Consider the following 22,422-nt stretch of genomic DNA (forward strand, 5'->3'; position numbering starts at 1 on the left):
CAGATTGTTTTAAAGAAAATTAAAGTAAATAACACTTAATGTTTGCTTGCATATCCCTTGCTTGCAATAACTGCATCAAGCCAGTAACCCACTGACATCACCAAACTGTTGCATTCATCTTTTGCAATACTTTTTCAGGCTTGTATTGCAGCTTTGTTTGTTTTAGAATGTTTCTTCCTTCAGTCTCCTCTTCAGGAGATGAAATGCTGCTCAAGTGGGTTAAGGTCTGATGATTGACTTGGCTAGTCTAAAACTTTCCACTTTTGTCCCCTGATGAAGTCCTTTGTGTGTTGGCAGTGTGTTTGGGATCATTGTCTTGCTGCATGATGAAGTTCTTCCCAACTAGATTGGATGCGTTTCTCTGTAAATCGGCAGTGAGAATGTTTCTGTAGACTTCTGAATTCATTCTGCTGTTACCATCACGAGTTACATCATCAATAAAGATTAGTGAGCCTGTTCCAGAAGCAGCCATGCAAGCAAGCCCAAACCATTACACTACTTCCACTGCCTGATGAGCTCATATGTTTTGGATCATGAGCAAATCCTTTCTTTCTCCACATTTTGGCATTTCCATCATTTTGGTAGAGGTTAATCGCTGTTCCAGAACTTTTGTGGCTCGTCTCTGTATTTCTTTGGGAATTCCAATCTGGGCTTCTGTTTCTTACTGCTGGTGAGTGGTTTGCATCTTGTGGAGGTTGTTGCTGATGTCACTGACTTTCATTTGTTTGGGTTTTTCTTCACAGCTCTCACATAGTTTGTCATTAGCTGCTGTTGTTTTCCTGGGCTAAATGTTCAATGTCTGTCTGTTTGTTAGCACACCAGTGGTTTCTTTCTTTTTCAGGATATTCTAAATTGTTGTATTGCCTAATGCTTGTGCAGTGGCTCTGATCGATTTTCCTTTTTTTCTCAGATTCAAAATGTCTTGCTTTTCTCCCATAGACAGCTCTCTGGTCCTCATGATGGTTTATCTTTTTTAACAACAAGTACAGTCTTCACAGGCAAAACCCCGGGCTCAAACCAAGAGTAGACATTCAGAGTTATTAATTGTTTAAACAATCAATCTAACAGGGCACACCTGGGCAACAAGAAACACCTGTTAGTCACATGTTTTAATATATTTGGTCACTAGAAAAATGGGTGGGTTCAAACAAAAGGTGCTGTGTTCTCAAGTTGTTTATTTATATTCACTTTAAGACTATTTGTTCCAATAATTTTAATATGTTTGACACATCTAATGTTTGACACGTCTGTAAATATCAGGAAATGAAAGCTGCAATTCTGATATATCATCTCATATTCATCTTTTGATCTCAAGCCCAAAAGTGTTTAGCAAAAAAAAAAAAAAAACTGGCCTTGCTGTTCCAATACTTTTGGAGGGGACACTCCACGTACATACAAGAAAGCAGCGAAAGCTCAACAGTCTTTACCAGTAAACAAGAACCATTTCTCCTAATTTCTTTCAAAAACATCCTTTTTAAACCAAAACAAATGGGTTACTATTTTTATTTCGTAAATCACTGATACAATTGTAAGTCAGTTTTCCTTACTGGGAGGATCATTTTGAAGCTTTTTCATTTTATAGCTTTCTTTCTGGCTGCTAAAAGTATTTTAAGCATATATTAGTCTCTTCCAACAATTCTACCTTGGACCAGTGTTGGATATAGTTTATACTGCCTAACAATCTTTTGCCCAGTATTAATTGTGTTTGTGGTGATTGGGTCTAAGTGTACTGTCCAGAACCGTGTACTGGTATAGGTGTATCTTCTATACTGTATGTCTAACCATTTTGCTATAAATGAGCCATCACACGAGGAGACCAGAGGTCTGTTCTGAGCTGCATGGTAATATTTTTTAACACTGGGGAGTGCCTTTGTGGTTGCAGGTTTTCATTCCAGCCAAAAAAAGGCCACACCTGAAAACTGATTGATGAGCAAGATTAACTCATTTGACATGTTTAATCGGGTGTGGCTCCTGCTTGGTTGGAATAAAAACCTGAAGCCATAACAGCCCACTGCAGATAAAATTAAAGACTAAATACCTTCATGATATTTTTATGTTTATTCCCTATTTTTCTCCCCAATTTAGCTTTGCTAATTCCCACCCAGTAATTATCTCTCCCTTATCACACGACAACTACCAACCAGCAAGGGTGGGGTAAACGTGCTTCCCCCGAGACATAGACACAGGCGCTACATCGTTTCAAACTACTGCTCATGTTGTTCCAGGGTTGCATCACAAAAAAATGCAGCATGTTACAGAGAAAGTGTAAAGCTCTCTGTCCTGAAGACTTTCCCATGTTGCAAAAGCTCTGACTGTTACAAAGCGCTGACACTGGAGACATTTTCTTTAAATATTAAATATTAAATAAATTTAATACAGAAAACTCTGAAAAAATTAATAATTAAACACATTTTAAAATATGTTTATGCAGAGTTGCTGTTTTAGAAAATTAATCAAGACCTCCTGACCAATCTGAATCAAGCATTCAACAGTCCTGATCTAATGACGTGTTTGTTTAAGAGAGTTCAAATATCTGTTTTGTTGCTGATGACTGGTTTAGGCATTAACACTGTTGAACTGTGAATCACACCATCCCCAAAACTCTCCAAATAATTATAGCACAAATAGTTCCTCGTTCCAGACACACAGAAATGAAAGTCACAAATGTTCCCCAGTCAGTGCTTAATGCATGGGCTAAGTCATAGAAAAAATCTCTATTTGTACTCTTAATTTGAATTTAAATTTATGAAAGAATGGGACGTTACTTTTTACTTTTTACCTCTTGAGTTACATCTAATGTTGTGGAACATTTGCGAAACTAGTTCCTGTTACTTCATTTACCCCAAACGTTTGCAAAGCACTGACACTGAGAGTCTTTCCACAAATGTTAAACAAACTTTGAACTTTTAACTTCTTTGAAAATGTCAACATATGTACAATTACATGTTTTTTTTTTAATCTGTTTATTATAAGGCATAGATTATGTGGATCATCCACCATACAAGTCTCTGACTAAGCTGGTACTATATAAATGATAAGTTACTAGAACAATCTCATTAATATAAACCTGTGAAACCATCACTACTGTCAGAGTTGCTGTTATAGAAAATTAATCAACACTTTCTGACCAATCAGAATTGAGAATTCAACATAGTGCTGTTTCTTCCTATTTCATGAAATAGAATTTCTAAGCTTAGTTGCCAGAATAGAAGACCATTCAAAAAAGTTATTTAAGGTCAATCTTATTTAATTGTTTTTACCACAATGTGAAAGGACCTGGCAATTACACACTCCTGGAAAAAAGAATTAGAAAGATTTTAAAATACAGCATAAATATTTCAATACATAGTGATTACTGCCATGAGGAAATGAGGAAAGCTGGATGTATAAGTTATTTAGCAGTCAAAGATAAGGTGTAAGCAGGTGAAGCAAATAAAGTGCAGTTTGCAGTTTGAAGATATTTGATATCATCAAATATCAAAGCTGACTGAACATCAAACCTGATTGAACAGGTGAAGGTGTGTGGTTTCATTTCACTTCGTGTCATTAGAAAAGATATAATCAGTGTCACTGAGGTAGTTATATGGTTTCTGAGCTCATGACAAAAATGAGGAAGGAGGATAAGATTTCTTAAGAAAAGATGCGATTACTGTCACTCAGGCAGTTAGACGGTCTCTATGACAAAAAATTCGATGGCCTTTCACAACAAAAATACAGATGAGAGAAAAAGATTAATAAGATAAGATATGAACATAGATATGCCTCTGAGGTAATAATAGCATGACAAAAATAAATAATCGTGACAAAACACGGAAAGAGGAAAATGGTTCAAAAACAGAAAGACAAAAGAGGATATTAAAATGCCAAAACATTGCAAAGTGAGAATCTCATCTATAAATGCACTGAATAATTAGCAGAAAACAGGAAGCAGGTGAGGCAGAGAAAAAAAACGAATGAATTTAGTCACACACTATGGTGAGACAAAGAAATAAGCTAAAAGCAATTTAAAAAAATAAATAAATAATAATATCTGGGTGAAGATCTGCAATGTTTACTGCCTTTCAATTTTAATCCTGTCAGTTGGACATAACGAGTTTGGCCGTTCTCCTCTAATCTCTCTCATCAACAAGGCGTTTCCACCCTCAGACCCTCCGCTCACTGGAAGTTTTTTGTTTTTCGCACCATTCTGTGTAAACTCCAGAGGCTGTTGTGTGTGAAAATCCCAGGAGTTCAGCAGTTTCTGAAATCCTCAAACCAGCCCATCTGGAGTCACTCAGATCAGTCACTCAGATCACATCTTTTCCATACTGTATACTGCTGCTTGATGTGAGCATTAAATTCAACTCATGACACCATAATAAATGTCACCAATCGTTTAAATTATTCAGCAATGGCAGATTTTTCTGTTACTAGGATATATTAAGAATGGTTTGTTGTTAATCTGCACAGCCTTCCCAGCATGCTTGTCACGTAAAGAGTTAGAAATGCACTTTTTTTCGTCATGAAGCCTCAACAGTATCTTTTCTATGTAGAACCTTGAAGAGGTGATTGTTATACCACAGCACTGCTGAATTCTTGATTTTTGATTGCGCAGGTGTCTAACATGTATAACACTTTATCTTTGCTACAGCAACAACGTACGCAGGGACTTGTTATGTCGGATGTTCCATTATAAAAGTTTGTGTTGTTTTTAAACTGAAGTGTTTCATTGATTATACAGTACTGTGCAAAAGTCTTAGGCACCCTATTTTTTTTTAGTACAAACTTTGTTATAGATTTTTTCTACATTATTGATTCAGTACAAAAACATTTTAGATTCCAAACATTAGTTTTCCAGCACAAAATTAAATGTTACAGAAAAATGTTTGTATGTCAGTAAAGAAACAGCAGATTACATAAGAGACACTTTTCAGACAAAAAAAGAATAATGAAGGCTGCTGGGTTTCACTGCAGAAATAAGAAGCTAGATAAAAATCAAAGTCTCCAGAAGAACTGTGGCTGCTTCTGCAAGATGCTCAGTAACACTTACAGCTCATTTCCTTATAAAACTGCACACACTGCACCTGAGACTACTATTTTTTTAGCGAAGGATTGTCTCACCAAATATTGACGTTGTTTCATTTATTACTGTTTACTGCTCTTTATAGTATTTTTTAATGTAGAAACATTTAATTTCATAATTTTTGAAGGCATCTTTGATCTACAGCATTTCTTTGCATGTGCCTAAGACTTTTAGACACAGTACTGTATAACAGAAGTGATATAATGATTATAGTGTTCTGTAAGGAGAGGTTTATTTTTCATTTATGGAAGGAGTCTCCAGTGTCACTGCTTTGTAACAGTAAGTTTTCCACTATGGGAGAGTCTTCAGGACAGAGGAGTTTTCACTTTCCAGGATCTCCATAAAATGACAGTCTGCTATTTTCATAATACTTCAAAAGAGAGAAAAAATAGAGGCTGGTGAGGAAGCAATGCTTTATAGCTGCCATAAGATAAGTGATAACAGGAACTAGCTTCTCTCGTGGATGTTCAACAACATTAAACATAACTATAAATGGTTAAAAGTACATTAAAAGTTAAAAGTAGATTAGAAGTTGTAATTGTGCTGTTGTTGGAAAAGAATCAACTTTTTGCCACACACTGAGTCGTCATGTTATCAAATCTCCACTGATTAAAGTGAGAAAATAAACACAGAGATAAACACACATGGAGATCAAGCAAACAAGATTTTTTTCAGACTTTTTTTTCTCACTTTAGATTAGACTTATTCGTGACTTTACTCTGAGCTGTGCTGTGTGTGCTTCAGACATGAGTCACTTAACACCTGTAATGGTGCTGGGACAGACATGCAGAATACCAAATTTCAGCTCGATCACACTTACAGTTCTTGAGACACAGATATCTGACCTTAGGTCTTCGACTGAGTAAATTAGGTTCCGCCTCCTTAGAAATGATTGACACGTGGACACTATTTTGTCTACAAATATCAACGTTTTTGATAATTATTGATGTTTACGCTCTGCTTAGGTGTGTGTCATCAATTTTGGAAGGATTGGCCAAAAATCCTAGGACTAGTTTGCAACAGTAGGTTTAGTATAGCAGTCTTTATTTTGTCACAAGAAATTCTTTTCTTCGCACATCCAAGCTTGTTAGGAAGCTGGGGTCAGCTACGATACAGCATCCCTGCAACAGAGAGGGTTGAGGGCCTTGCTCAAGGGCCCAACAGTGGCAGCTTGACAGTGCTGGGGCTTGAACCCCCAACCTTCCGATCAGTAACCCAGAGCCTTAATCGTTGATCTACCACTGCTCAGTCATGGGGTAGTCGTGGCCTAATGGTTAGAGAGTCGGACTTGTAACCCGAAGGTGAACCTGAAGGTCGTGGGTCCAGCAGGGATTGTAGGTGGGGGGAGTGAATGACTAGCGCCCTCTTCCACCCTCAATACCACGACTGAGGTGAGACCCTTGAGCAAGGCACCAAACCCCTGACTGCAGCCTAGGTGCCACAGCAAAAAAGACTGCCCACTGCTCCGGGTGTGTGTTCACGGTGTGTGTGTGTGTTCGCTACTGTGTGTGTGCGCGTGGATGGGTTAAATGCAGAGCACAAATTCCAAGTATGGGTATTTGTCACCAAGTATTTGATATGGGTCAGCATACTGGCTTCACTTCACTCTATGTTATGCAAATTATTATAATTTGAGTATGCAGAGTTCAAAAATTCCAAAAAAATATTTTGTATTGTTTGTGCAATAGATTAAAAAAATTAAAAATTTCATAATTCACTTATTTTCCAAGAGATAGGCTTGTTTTTCTTTGCACAAACATGAATAGCACCTTCCAGTGGCCAATTTGAGTGAGATTCCATCAGGTAGTACTGGGTCCCTCCCCTACACTACACTACCATTCAAGTTTTTTGATGATTGCTTCCTGGAAACCTTGTCAAATGCATGCTGAAATCTGATTGGCTGAAAATACAGTACCTGTTTTATAAATAACTCAGATAAATGTTTTTAATAGTAATTAGAGAGACCTGAAGAACAAGTCATTGTTTCACTGTGGTAAAGAATGTAATCAATACTCCTGGAAGCGCAAGAGCCAAAGCTAAAACATAAACAGGAAGTGTTCACGACATTACAGTGGAACGCATAAAACTGCACACCTTCAAAATGATCACACCAACAAGACATTTAAAGTGGGTTTATCACAATTAAAAGAATGTCAAGGCCATTGTTTTCTAACAAATGAGATTAAAAGTAACACAGTTAGAAGAAAGTGATCTGGCAACACGTCAAGAACATGTGTGTATAATGTTAATAAGTGGCTCTGCTGGTTATGGCTTGTGTGTTGTTGGTGTCAAAAATAAAAAGATAAACAAATGTGAGATAATAGTGATATTAATAGTAACTATTAGATTATTGAATGTAATATAAACAGACATTTTCAGATCTAGGATTTTCACATAACTTAGGCTTGAAAGGTTGGGACTCTTCCTTCCTTAATGAAGTAAACATATGTTGATTGTTACCTTAATGACACTCAGTCGAATAAGATAACTAGAGCATTGCAACAGGGGTGCAGAAGAGAAAACAGCTTACATAGAGAAAGCATCTTATGTATTTAGGTCTTATGTTGTAACAAGTTGTTAAAAAGCCATTTAATTTAATTTAACATAAAATTCTATTGCATTGATAAATTGTACAATAAAGGTCCATATTTTATTATCAAAAAGAATCCAAGGGAGTGCAGCATAACTACTATATGCTGTATAGTTAAAAAGTGAGTATTGAGTTATCATACTGAAGTGTATTTATGTATCTGTGTGTGTTTACAGGAGCCTTGAGATGGTGCGCAGGACTGATTTCATCAAGCCGTCTGATATACTGCGTCTGATGAAGCAGCCGAGTCGGAAGACGCGTGATGCTGTGAGAGCTGCAGGTTATCTGACGCTGAGGATCATCTCAGAGAAAAGACACCATGCACACAAGAGATCTATTAACGCCACAGGTCTGACACTCACACACTCACTCACTCACACACACACACACACACACACACACAGGTGTATGTAAAGCGAGATATTTTATATGTATTTTATGAAAACTAATATCATTGTTTGTTAAATCACATTTATAGTTAGACATGCTTGTGTGTGTCTGTCCTTTTTGTGTGTTTGTGTATGTGGTTTCTGTGGTGTTGGCTTACCTTTGGTTTTTGATGTTCTAGGTGACTGAGGAGGCAAAAATGGATCTGATGAAAATGAAGTCAGCAAACTGTTTCTTATCATCTTTTATACACTGAATCAATCATGAAGAAAACATCTATCAAATTTACTTACAGATTTAATTGATTGTAATCCAGATCATTTTGATTGAGAATATTATAATCTTGGCGAGAATATAATCTTTGCCCAGAAATACGGTCTTGGCCTCTATAAACCAATTGTTATTAAAATGACAGACATACATCTGAAATTGGCAACTTTGCTCAATTACTGTATGTTTTTCTAAATTGTATTACAAAACTGCTAATGAAAGTGCTTACTTTTCCAGAGTTGTACAAGTGCGGTGGACAAATTTCTAAATACATGAGTTCATCTGAATTGTATGGGCACTCAGGAATTTTGAATTATGGTCACTGACTCATCTGCAAAGCCAAACACTATGGTGCTTGGACCCAAATGATGACCTCATGTGGCTGTATTACTCTACTTTTAATCTCTGCCTGGAAAAAGAACTCTCTTTCTTGTCCTGTTCCTTGATTAAACGCTGACAAGGAAAACGTTGGGCCTGTCTGGACACAAAAATTCTTATATAGGTCTTCGTAGGACAGTTTATGATTGTTGTTTCTTCATTTGGTTGGGTGGAGAATGCTTTACATCAAACTGATCAGCTTCAGCTGTCATCTTTTAAGGTTTATACAAAGGCAAAAAAAGGGCTGTTGAGGTCCAGATCTGCAATCATATCCACCAGCTCCAGGAACTGTCTGAAAGCAGTCAAAGCAGTCTTATTAATTTGGGGCCATAAACACACATTCTGATGGGCCATTTGGGGTCCATCAGTCTTTGAAATATGGCTGGCATTCCAAAATGCCTGAATGGAAGTATGACGAATTGGTGTAAATCAAACCAGGTGGAGAAAGCTGTTTTTCCTTGGACTTTTGTGACAAGGGAATCTGCCAATAGCCCTTTATTCAAATCTAGCATTCAATAAAAACCAGCTGTTCCTAGCCGATCCAGGAGCTCATCAATATGAGTTACTGGATAGGCATCAAGTTTTGAAACCTCATTCACCTTGTGGAAGCCTACAAAAAAAACAGACCATCCCATCTGCCTTGGGTACTAGCATGAAAGGGCTGTTCCAGTCAGCTGTTCCAGTGGGACTCCTCTATTACTCCCATGTCTAGTCTTTTCCCGAACTTATACTGAACAGCTTTCCTTATGAAGCTGGTTCGGATTCAGATTGCATCTTGACAACCACTGGTGAGAGATGGTCTCCAGCTGGGATTAGAGTGGAATCAGTTGTTGTTGGACACTCCAGGCCCAACTCATTTCTCTCTGCTGTCTCCGAGCTGTCTCCTGGGTTTCGGCACGAGCGTATCTTTTTTTTTTTTCTCATACCGTAGCATGTTACTGGAAAAGAGAACAAAAAAAAAAGAAAAAAGATCTGAGGTCGCACTTTGGGTTTATGTAGCTTTAACCATACTACTTTACGTACGTAGACAAGAGCAAGCCAATGTAAAATTATTGCTTTACTTCCTGAGACAAAAAAATCAGGTAGTGCTAGTTAATGAGTGTCTATTTATTAAGATCATCTAATGTCTTCGGTATACTTAGCTGTCCACAAGCTTCAGAACATTGCAAGCTGATTGGATAATTGCACTTATATACACCATTTTCCACTATGAAAACTTTAGATCATCATGGCTAACAGACTTTCTGGAGCATGACTGGATTTCATGGAATCCCTAAAAATTGTTAGAAACTGTTGCTCTAAGCAGTGATGAGTAAAAGGGGTTGGCTGTTTGCAGTGTCAGTCGAGCAGCCCCTTTCTGTGAAAGCAGGAAGTTTTTGGGTACTATTTTTTTCTTGTGAAATCAACAGCGGTCAGCAGCCAACGTTTCAGTATCTGTGTATTTGTACTGTATCACTGTACTGTATTGTGACAAGTATCAGTGGCTTGTTGTGTCCTTTGAATATGACATGAAGAAGGACAATTTTCTTAAAGTTTATAGTTCTTTTCATTCTGATTTTCCCATCTTCCCACTTTTCTTTCTCACATTCTCATGTCAACCAGAACTGAGAGGCCTCCATCCCTGAACCTCCATCCCTCCTGGACCACCAATCTCCCTGGAAACCTGTGGAACTATTTGCAGAAATCCTCGATCCTTATGTTAGAAATGAAAAGCTAGATTTGAATTTTGTTAATGTGGTGAAAAAAGTTTGAAGGATCTCCCTAAAGGCTTTTTTTTTTTTTTTGCTGAAAAATCTCATTTACCCCAAAGGTAGTCAATCACTCTCCAGCTGTTTGCATTCCAACTACGAAGTTAACTGCCAGATCATCCCAATCTATGGACTCCACTTCCCAGCAGACACCGCAGACTACAAACATGGCCACCACAGACTATATGCCCCAGAAAACACACAGACACACACACACACTGCCTCACTCACAGAGTTTCTGACTGAACACAGCTGTGTTTAATCAGCCACACACACACGAACACAAAAACACAGACTCTTTAAAAGAGACTTTCATTCACAGAATGTGAAGCAGACGCTCAGTTTTGTCATTGTGTACCTGACGCTACCAAGCCTGTTTATCTTTGTCTGCTTACCTGGTTTTGACCCTGTTCAAGTTTATAGTCTCACGTTTCTGCCTAGCCTGATTTAGTCTGTTTACGCATCACCTGACCATTGCCTGTTTTTGACACTGAACCTGCCTTACGTCATGGATTTGTTTATCTGTGTTTTAATAGAGCTGTTTTATCTCTTGATTAATCCAAGATGGTTGCCCTGAAAACTATAAAAGTTAAAGAGTAAAGTTGTGTTCCTGTTTATAGATGACAGTAGGTTGCACTGTGTCCTAAACCACATCAGCAAGTCTGTGTAACATCACTGAAGACCTGGATGAGGTTTGAGGCTCATGTTTACAGAAAAGATTTAGGGTCAGACGGACTTCCAATACGTTTTGTTGTGTTTTTTCACCAAACTATTCCTTTAAATATAGGTCTCTTTACTGAATTATATGACCTGTATTCAGCATTGCAGTCTGATTAGATTAGATTACAATACATAATCATGCATTTTTTTAGTTTCTATACATTCAGCTATATTTGGCTTCTTTCTTTCTGTGACCAGTAAGCTGATCTGCTCTAATTCGTGTGGTGCATTGAGATTCTACTAAATAAAATAAAATGACATACGTCACCTGTACAAATTCTGCTGTTGCTAATGTAATGTTTAAAATAACCGACACATTTTATACATTTTATACATTTTATTTTCAAAAAATGTCAAATTATCGCTATAGTATTTGGATAAGTATTTTAGCTATTTCATAAAGGAAACAGAATTAGCATGTACTTCAGAATTGATGCAGATAATTATGAATTTTGTTATGTCTTACTCTGATTAATTTTTAAAAAAAAAAATACAAGACCAAATACAAGAGACTACATATGCTGCTCTAGAGATGACTGTGTGAAAAGAAAGTGTGAGACAAATAACAAATCAATTAATACTTCAATAAGAAAAAAAATGGCGGAAATAAATGTGGCCAAGGGCACCAGGAGGTAAAGGGCAAATCAGGTTCATGCACCAGCTCTGGATCTCTGTGACACCAGTGCATGTGGCTGTAGTGAGACAAAAATCATTTAGTTTGATTTTATACTAATTCAATTTGAATTTTATACTATCTGAATTCATACTAATTTAGTGTAAAGGCACGTATTACTGATGTCTCTGCACTCCTTACTGTTTAATGCCTTGTGTTCATGACTTAAAAACATTACTTTAATCCTACAATACCAAGATTTGGTAAGTTTATTCATCTTCATTTCTTCAACTAAACTAAAGGCAAGAAACACAGCTGCTATTGAAAGCATTGATGTGGAGATGCTGCAATGTACAAGGCAGCATTTTTATATAAACTGAGAATACTTTTTATTTAAATTAAGCTACCATTCAGAAATAGTAGCATTATTGCACACCTCATGTGTATGGTTATGAGTGTTAAAGCTCCTATTATTCAGCATTTGGTAAATAAATGCTCATAGTATTGCTTTAAGATGGTGAGAGTTGATGATCTGTTGCCAGTAGATGGCACTAAAATGACTTCATACACAACATGTCCAAGTGTAATGTCCAAGGGGGGAATAATTAAAGAATAATTAAAGTTATTCTATTTAATTATTGAGCCCTAAAGTTATTAGTCTGCTTGACTGGACCCTTCATTTGAATGGGTTTAATCTCAACTTCAATAACTCAAAAACAAGAAGACTGTGAATAATATCAACTTGGGCCTTATATCATTCACTCACTTTCAGTAATTGCTTTATCCTGGTTAGAGTCGTGGTGGATTCGAAGCCTATCCCGGGAATACTGGGTGTGAGGCAGAATATCCCCCGATGAGACGATAGTCCATGCACACACACACACACACACACACACACACCCCTACTGTCCCTGTTCTGTCAATATTGTTACAGAATACATTCCAGCAGTGTATTAACCATATCAGCAACTCTGTGTGACATCACATGTGGTTTGAGGCAGAAATTTAGAGAAAAAGTTTTGAGGTGGATGTATGATAGGCTTCTATTAAAGGAAAACTCCACCCTGAAACACAGTAAATATGTTTATATTGAAATATTTGTGTGTAATGTGCTTAGTGATCCTGGTGCTAAATTGTTGGTGGTGCTGTATTTTAGTTATTCCTGTGTGAAGTGTGACATGCTGATGTCTCTTCGGGGACATTGTTACAATGCAGCTTAACAGGAGAAAAAAAATTCAGCAATCTCAAACATAAGGGATAATGGTCAGGTGTCACTGATAGCTTCTTTTCTCATTTAAGTTCCAGTTACTGTCACATTCAAATCCAGCATAGAAGTAATGGAAATGGTAAACACTGGACTCGGCTCATCTACACAGCGATCTACAGGATTACGAGCATGAAGGCATTGATGACAGTATGGCGTGAAAGTTGAAGCTTTGGAAGTTGATCTGTTTGAGCAGAGTGTACAGATGTAGAGGAGGTGAGATAGTTAGAGAGACTAAAAGACTAAAGTGCTGCTGCATCACTCTCTTAAGGTAGAGTTGAAGCCAGGGCATCACTATCAGCAGGTAGTCGAATGGCATTGTGGGTAATGTACTAAAACCATTCACCAAAGTGACACACGGAACAAGTCTTCGAGTATATTTTGAGTAACAGGGACATTGTGTATGCCAAGTAGCATCTAATGTGGTTTTTCTTTGTGGAATATTAGACTAAACTCACTTTCTCCAGCTGCTTGACTGGATCTAATATCTTCCACTGTCACCTCATTCTGGCAATGTGAGCCAAACACTGCTGCTTTGCTAAACTCTGTGGGCTTTCTGAAGTTCTGCTCCACATCTGGTGTTTAGTTTTCACTCAGCAGCAATGCTCAATCTGGCATTTTTGGCAACAAAGCAGGATGACACCCCACTTTGCAGTTTTCTGAAGAAAGTTATGCTGCAGTGGGATTCATAATGAGGCAACTGAAAAAATAATCTGTGTGGAATTTCAGCAATGCTCTTGAGTTGCGCTCAAGGAGGAAGTCCCTTCTCCAGATCTCCTCCTGAACTCCTCCTCTGGTCTCGCTGTGATTTCTCACTGAATGCAGCATACACGTGTGGAGTGCCACGTAGGCCTGTGTGTGTGTGTGTGTGTGTGTGTGTGTGTGTGTTGAGGTTTCACTCTTAGACTCTGAGTAATGGAAACCTCCTGTTTGTGCAGGAAAAATCAGTCTGTGTGGAGCTTCCATTTCACTGGAATTTTTGACTGGTGTGGTATAAAACAAGACACGAAGCCAGTGTTAGTGCCCAAATTACAGCTCATTTAATTATCTTTAGTCTTGCTGCCGGTGTTTGTTTGCAAAGTGTCAAGAATGAACAACAAACCACGGCCAGGAAGGTATATATTATGGAGGCAGGTTATAGAATAAGCAGGATGGGCTAGAGAGGTAAAAAAAAGTAGAGTTTTCACAATGAAAGTGGATGGATTAGTAGAAAAATGTGTCCTGACCCAAAAACATTTCTCTTAAACTAAAATAATGTGCTAAAATGATGTAACTATCTTATAGCTACTACTAGCTAACTTGAGCATCACTCTGTAACATTAGCAACAACAGCTTACCTAAAGATTCCAAATAAGATAAGAAAAGTGTGTCATTATGAAAGTAATTGCTTTTATTGATAGTCCGTTATTGCCTCAATGCCATAGCCATTTTCATGTTGATGAGCAGGGAATTTACTTAGACCTGCTGTGGTAGTCCACGTATTGATGGTGGTTTTGCATCCTTTAAAAATGAATCTTTTCTCTTTTGGACTCGCTGTTATAACCAAATCAAAAGACACCATTCATATGGAAGGAATCACTGGATTTTAACTCTAGCAAAGTTCTTCCATTTGGGGTTAATCATGCATAATGCACAAATTATTATAAATAAAGCATTTGGAACATCAGTGAGTCGAGAAATTTATGATGTATATTATGAATTTTTCCCATTACAATATTTGCGCAACATTTAATCACATCATTTTACCATCGCTTTGGTTGGAGTGACAGTTCTTGCCTGCCATGCTTTGACGTCCCGGTGATCAGAATTAATGGATTGTACTCTCCAAGAAGTGTGCAGGCAAAGCTGAAATAAGGGAGACTGGTGCCCTTGTGCTGTTCTGTCAAAAAGATTTTTATTCCATAGTAACTATGATGTTGAATACTGTGATATGCACTGTACCTGTACACCTGCTCATTCATACAGTTATCCAATCAGCCAATCATGTGGCAGCACAATGCATCAAATCATGCAAATACAGGTCCTTGAGCCGTGTTGTGCTTTACTTGGGCTACAATAGCAGAAGACCACATCAAGTTCCACTCCTGTCAGCCAAGAACAGGAATCTGAGGCTACAGTGCAACAGAAGATTGGAAAAAATGTCAACTGGTCTGATGAATCTCGATTTCTGCTGCAACATGCAGATGGTCAGAATTTGGTATCAACCTGTTTTGTGTCAACAGTTCAGGCTGATGGTGGTGGTGTAATGGTGCGGGGGATGTTTTGTTGGCGTGCATTGGACCGCTAAATACCAATCCAGCGTTGTTTGAATGCCGTGACCTATTGCTACAATTTTCTCATCTTATAATGGCTACATCCAGGATGGAATTGCACAAAGTCACAAGAACCTGACGATGAGTTTAGTGTACTTTAACGGCCTCCCCATTCACCAGATCAGACTCTAATAGAGCACATTTGGAATGTAGTACAATGGGAGAGTTGTAGCATGAATGTGCAGCTGACAAATCTGCAGCAATTATGTGATGCAATAATGGCAACATAGACCAGACTCTCAAAGGAATGTTTCCAAAACCTTGTGAAATCCGAGTCATGAAGAATTGAAGATGTTCTGAGCATTCTGAGAGTAGTGTGGTGTTCCTACTAGAGTGTGTTTCGACTAGAAGTTAGTCGTCTTAGTAGTTGTGATTTTATCATCTTCTCTTATTTCATTTTATTAGATTTATCATCTTGTTTGATTTCATTTTAACATAAGACCTTGTTTGAGTCTGCTACTATCTGGTCTCCATTGCTCTCTGTGCCCTTCTTCCTACCAGCTGATTGAAAGTGCTGACCAAGCCGTGTCCACTACTGCTGCGAAATCGCGCACGCGCACACGCACACACACACACACACACGCTTTACCCAAACTCACTTTCTGTGTGTCAGAAAAGGAGAATTTCAGCAACGTGGATGAAGGATCTGGGTTAATCACTTGCAGATGTGCTTTCACTGCCAATGAGTGTGTGAGGTGCCCACAGTCAAAAATATGAAAAACAACAATGACCCAGTACAGCTGGTTCTGCTCTGCTCGGCCCTAGGAGCTGAATGCTTTTTTTCCCCACTTTAAGAGAGCCCAGTGGTCAAAATCAGTGAAAGATGCTTTTGTTTTTGACTAGCACAATGCACGCAGAAGCACTGGAATGCTTTCTTTAGGGGGCCAAGCACCGAGCTTTTGCAGGGCTCCTGTTGTTTTGTGCACTATTATTACTTATTCTGTTTTTCTTTCTGCTGTTTTGGGATATTTTGACCTCCAAATGGTCTGCAGATGAACCCTGCAAAACCTGACAGTCTCATTTGCAATGCTCTTAAATAGAAAATAACTCACTGACAGTTGAGGTGACCCTACAGTGCCACCTACAAAATTGAGGACTGAAAAAATTCAGTACGTCTTTCCCAATATGTCTAGAATTACAATTTTCAATTTGATTTTTGATTTGAAGCCATCATGCAAACATTGTTATTTGACATATCTGCCTTTAATTTGTGGAATGTGAAAACTGTTTTTTCGTACTCACTACACGTCTAAACATCATGTGTCCATTAGTCCCAAAGGATGCATGGCCTCTTTTTCTGCCAGTCCCAGTAAAGGAGGTGTGGCCTCTGTGCCTATCTGTCTTATTTAATAATTATGAAATAATTAATGAAATGTCTGTTTTTTTTGGCAAATTGTCTGTATGTCTTTAAACCTGATTGATATTCAGGAACTGTTTGGCCTTTGCTCAGGCTGCATTGCACAAAATGTAATATTGTCCATAAATTTGTTAGTCCAATTTTTATAAGAATTTACCATAACACTAAAATGGACTGCCTTTAAAAATTGCAAGAGATACGTTGTCATTCACCTAATATTGTGCAAGATATTACAATAGATCTTTAACTTCATTAACATGAACTGGGGTACAACAACTTTCCCCTTCCACCTGGCCTGATCTCAGACTGTATAAAAATTCCTTTTCAAACTGTGTATTAATATGTAATATTAATATGTAATAATAATTACATGTTATTCTTCAAAACATCACATAGAAGGCTTTCTTCTACATCTGTCATTTTATTACCCTACAAACTTCACAACTGACTTTTGGTGCTTGGCCCCTATCATTGCTGCTGTTTAGGCTTTGTGGATATTCTGGGCTGCCTAAAGTGAATAACTGGACCTGGTGGAGTAAGACATTCTTAATTTATCCCTTTAAATGTCTAAACAGATGGAGATGGAAAAGATTTTATGAGGACAACATTAAAAAGTCCAAATGTCCTAGAATGGTCATGATGTTCTTTCCGTTTTCGTTTCGTGTTTTTGAAGCCACTTTTGCCCTGCCAGAAAAGAAAGACACTAACTAACTATATGAAGTTATTTTGACACTTAAGTGAAGGTATTTTATACTTTCTTTCAGTCTTATTTGAGCCCAAAGCCAGTAATTGTTTTAATACTGGGTCAAACGTCTGAGATTTAAATGAGACTCTGTTGCTCTAAGAACATTTGGAAGGAGAAAGGCACATTTTTGCGGCATAAAGTCAGGCTCCATGGCCAGGTCCTGCCTTACACACACACACACACACACACACACACACACTCCTCTGAGATAATGTGATTTTCTTCTAAAACGTGTTGGGGCCATTTTATAATGCTGCTTCTTTCCTTCTTTTTCTTTTTGTTGCTTGTCTTTTGATTTTGTTGCCGTTAGGACGAAACAGGTGATATTAATAAATGTGTTTGTCCAGGTGTCTGACAGAAATATCCATCTGCATATATTACACCGGATGAATCCACTTATGTGTCTCAAAATTTTCACTTCTAGTCCTTGAACAACAGCCAGGGTACACATTTAGTATTACTATAAAAGCTAAATTTCTGGAATGGAACAAATGCATTTTTGTGTTTCCATAAAGAAAGTTGTGCTTTAGTTTTACGAAAATATGCCCTCTAGTGTCTAATATGTATGTGTTTATCATCGAGAAAATCTCTGGAATGGATTTTTAGATTTATACTTTTTTGAAAGTTTTAGCGGAAAGTTGAAAAAGAGATATTGTGCAACATTGTGGAAGTCAAAAAATTATGGCTCTTTATCCATACCAAAAAAAATATCACAGGTCAATTTGACAGATTAGAAAGATTTATTATTGGAAGGTCATGAGAAACCCGTGATTGAGTGCTGTATCGTCGGTTCCTGCGGTTTGTCCTTGGCCGAGAGAGACTAGACGAAATTTTTGAGAGCACTGATTAAGTTACTCTAACTGCCACTTAGGTGGTAGCCACAAGTCTGTGCTGTTTAGAAGGTAAAATGCAGGGCTGTGGTGTGTTTCCCAGTGAATGTTATGGATCGTTGAAAGAGGGAAAAGTCCTCATTGCTCCGGCCATGGTGGCCACGTCAAGGGTTGATGAGAGTGATAAGATATCCATTGTTAAATGCAAACGGCATGTACTAATATATAAAATTTACAACTCCCAGGAACTAACCTTTTTTTTCCCCACAGTTTGCAATAGTTTCAATATTATAATTTGTTTTAAATAGGGTTATTTTGTGAATAGAGGAGCAGCTGACAAATATAGTGAGCTACACAAACTTTCCACAGCAATTTCCACAGGAGGCGGGGTCTATGTGCCTGTCAGCAAGCACGCCTTGCTCCAGGATCAAATGTCCAAGGGTTGGAGTCGTTCCTGATCCTCCTACCAGGCAGAATCGGACCGAATCCATCTTCTCCTACCAATGACATAGGAGGCGTTGGATCAGGTCCAGCTCCACTCCTAGATTTGGACTCCCAGAGCCCAAAGATTTACATCGGTCATTCATTCAAAGTCCTGTTTCACAACTCTATCCATTTTAAATTCTGTTGAAATACTAGTTATCTCTTTTGAGTGACCAACAATTTAAGAATGTTGGTATTTGATAGATATAAGTCAATGTTCCACTAATTTGCCCGTGCCATTTGGGGCAGCATGCTCACTGCCCAATTTAGTTTCCATAGTTATTATTAGTTATAGTGGTCAATAATGGGAACTACAATAAATGCTAACAGAGGCCCATTGGGGCTGGAATCACTCTACTCCTTGCTCGCTCTATGAAGGCTGAAGTTCCTTGAAGTCAACTCTGAACTGCCTATTATGGGGTTACTCTAAAAAAAATCACAAGATAGAAAGTAGCCTATAGCATAGGTCAAGTGTGATAGCCTCGCCACTCAATTTTGTTTAAAGCTATGTGATTATTAATGTTGTTCTACCCTACCAAAATGTATGGTCATGTGACACTCCTGTTAAAGTCTTTTTAGATGGCCTCTTGAAGGACTTCCATTTGGTTATTTAGGATCATATAGTTTCTCTTAACTCATACGTAGTGTTCTTTTGATGTTTCTGTTCTGATGCATTTCAGTATAAAATGTTAAACTTCATTGTTTCTGTCAATCAAAAATTTCCGTAACTATAGAGATACTTTATCTTCTGAAATAAGCAGTTCTGTTCATTTAAACAAAGCCTTACATGCATCTGGGGCAGGGAAGAGAAGAAATGTGAAGGATTTGGAGAATGATGCGGGAAGAAAACTTCGAGTTTGTGTTTGTGAGTGAATAAACGATGCATCATTCATTATGTGCTTCTGTTTATATCTTAGCCTCGGTAGCAAGAACCCCAAGGAAACTTTTTTGGCAAGTTTGCATGACTGATTTTTTTTTTTTTTTTTAAGTTCATCCAGCTGTCAAAATGATTTCCATGAGTGATTGAACATTAACCTCTTCAGCACTACATTAGAGCCTTAGAGCCTTGATAGCCTACACTACAGAACCACCAGACTGAGTTCTGAGTTCTAATGACTTGAGATAATTTGTATTTCTTATTATGTGTAATGTTTTTTAATGTGAGGTTATTTTCTGGCTGTGTATACGCTTTGTACCCTTTACATCATATTCCACAATATATATTTTCTTTCTGGGATTCTGTAAACCTGGGGAAATTATTTATGAGCATATATAAATAAATGTTACTCGTGTAAGCTTATAAATAACACCAAGTTTTCCAAAAAGGTATGAAGCATTTATTTTCTCTGTGAAACTGTTTTAGCTAGTTTTATTTTATACTACAGGTCAGATGTGTCCAGCCCCCAACTTTTTGGGGGCAACACAGACGCATAAATGAACTGATATATCATTTTGGGTCTAATCAAGTTAGTCTTGCCAGTTCATTAGGTGTCAAATGCTATTAGGTAACATTTTAATTTAATTCATTAAAATCAAAATTCAAAGCTTGTTTAACATAATGTTGGTTTCTGGGGGTTTTTTGGGGGTTTTTTTTGGGGTTTTTTTTGGGGATATTTACTCTAATGCTAGTTTGCAGATTAGCTTATTTACTGCAATGATAGTTTGTAGGATAGCTTGTTTACTGTAATGTTACTGTGTGGGTTAGCTTGTTTACTGTAATGTTGGTTTGTGGGTTAGTTTGTACACTAAACTGCTCATTTTGTGGGTTTATCAGGGATACTGGTGAACAAAGATTTATCCTGGTTGTGCCGGATCCAGAGCCTGTCCCCTGTAAGACACACCCTGAATGGGATGCCAGTCCATTGCAGGACACTATGCACACGTTCATTCAAACATGGGGCAATTTTAGAGCCGCCAATCCACCGGCCTGTATTTGGGTGCAAGGAAGACACCAGAGAACCCAAAGGAAACCCACTCAGACATGGTGAGAACATGTGAAACTCAGGATCAAACCTGGGATTAAGAACAATTAGAAAACTTTAATGATTTTTTTTTTTCCAGAAGTGGTGACCTGCAGTACATGATTAAGTAATTTAACAAACCACGTTTTGGTAAGTACTTTCCAGATTTTACTTTTTCTGCAAACTGTGGCATTGGCTTCATCGCCATAAAAGATACTTTGGTTAATCTTCAACTGCGATATCATTGGATACACGAGTTTGGTGTAATATACTGAAGGACACATCATCATTGTTATGTGATAAATAGTAATGCTATTTTTGTCCATATCTTGGAGATCTTTATGGCCAAAATTATGAGGACACCCCTCCTAATGATTGAGTTCAGGTGTTTTAGCCACATCCATTGCTAACAAAGCATGGAATGTAGAAGGTGCATAAAATCAAGCATATATGGAGCAAAATCAATCTCCATAGACAAACATTGGCAGTAGAATGGATTATACTTGAGAGCTCAGTCACTTTAAATGTGGCACTGTTATTGTAAGTCAGTTAGTGAAATCTCTACTAGAGCTGCCCCGGTCAACTGTAAGTGCTACTATTGTGAAATAAAAGTGGAACAGCAACAGCTCAGGCACGAAGCAGTTGGCCATGCAAACCCACAAAGTGGGTCCAAAGAGTGCTGAAGTGCATAGCACATAAATCTTGTCTATCTTCTGTTGCATCATTCACTACAGAGTTCCAATTTGCCTCTGGAAGCAACAGCAGCACAAAAACTGTGTATTGAGAGCTTCATGAAATAGGTTTCCATGGCCAAGCAGCTGCGTGCAAGCCTAAGATCACTATACGCAATGCTAATCATCAGTTGAAGTGGTGTAAAGGACTGCACTCTGGAGCAGTTAAAACACGTTCTCTGTAGTGATGAATCACGCTTCACTATCTGGCAGTCTGAAATATCAGCCTGGGTTTGTCGGATGCCAGGAGAACGCTACCTACCAGAATGCATCGTGCCAGCTGTAAAGGTTGGTGGAGGAAGGATAATGGTCTGGGGCTGTTTTTCGGCCCCTTAGTTCCAGTGAAGGGTTAATGTTAATGCTACAGCATACAAAGACATTTTAGACAATTGTATTTAGAAAACTGCTTCCAGCTTTGTGGCAACAGTTTGAGGAAGGCCTTTTCCTGTTCCAGCATGACTCTGGCCCCTGTGCACAAACCGGGGTCCAAAAAGACATGGTTTGACAAGTTTGCTGTGGAGGAACTCCAACGGCCTGCACAAAGCTCTGACCTTAATCCCAGTGAACACCTTTGGGATGAATCGGAATGTCCGTGGTGAGCCAGGCCTCCTCTCCCAACATCAGTGCCCAAACTCACAAATGATGTTTTGACTGAAGGGGCACAAATTCCCAAGGACATACTTCAGAATCTTGTAGAAAGCTGTTAGAGCAGCAATGGGGAGAAGGGGACTCCATATTCATGCCCCTGGTTTTTGGAGTTCAACAAGCTTATATACAGTAGGGGTGATGGTCATGTGTTCACATACGTTTGGCCATATAGTGTTTATCACAATTCAGAAATGATGCCACAGCTGTACATGTTCATGTAACTCTTGAACTGAACAAAAGTAACAAGCTCAGTTCATAGCTCAGTGCATGGATTTTCTTTTCTTTTTTTTTTCTTTTTTTTAAGTGTCTAGTGTTTTTTGAAG

The sequence above is a fragment of the Pangasianodon hypophthalmus genome, chromosome 17 (assembly GCF_027358585.1).
Source record: "Pangasianodon hypophthalmus isolate fPanHyp1 chromosome 17, fPanHyp1.pri, whole genome shotgun sequence".
NCBI lineage: Eukaryota > Metazoa > Chordata > Actinopteri > Siluriformes > Pangasiidae > Pangasianodon > Pangasianodon hypophthalmus.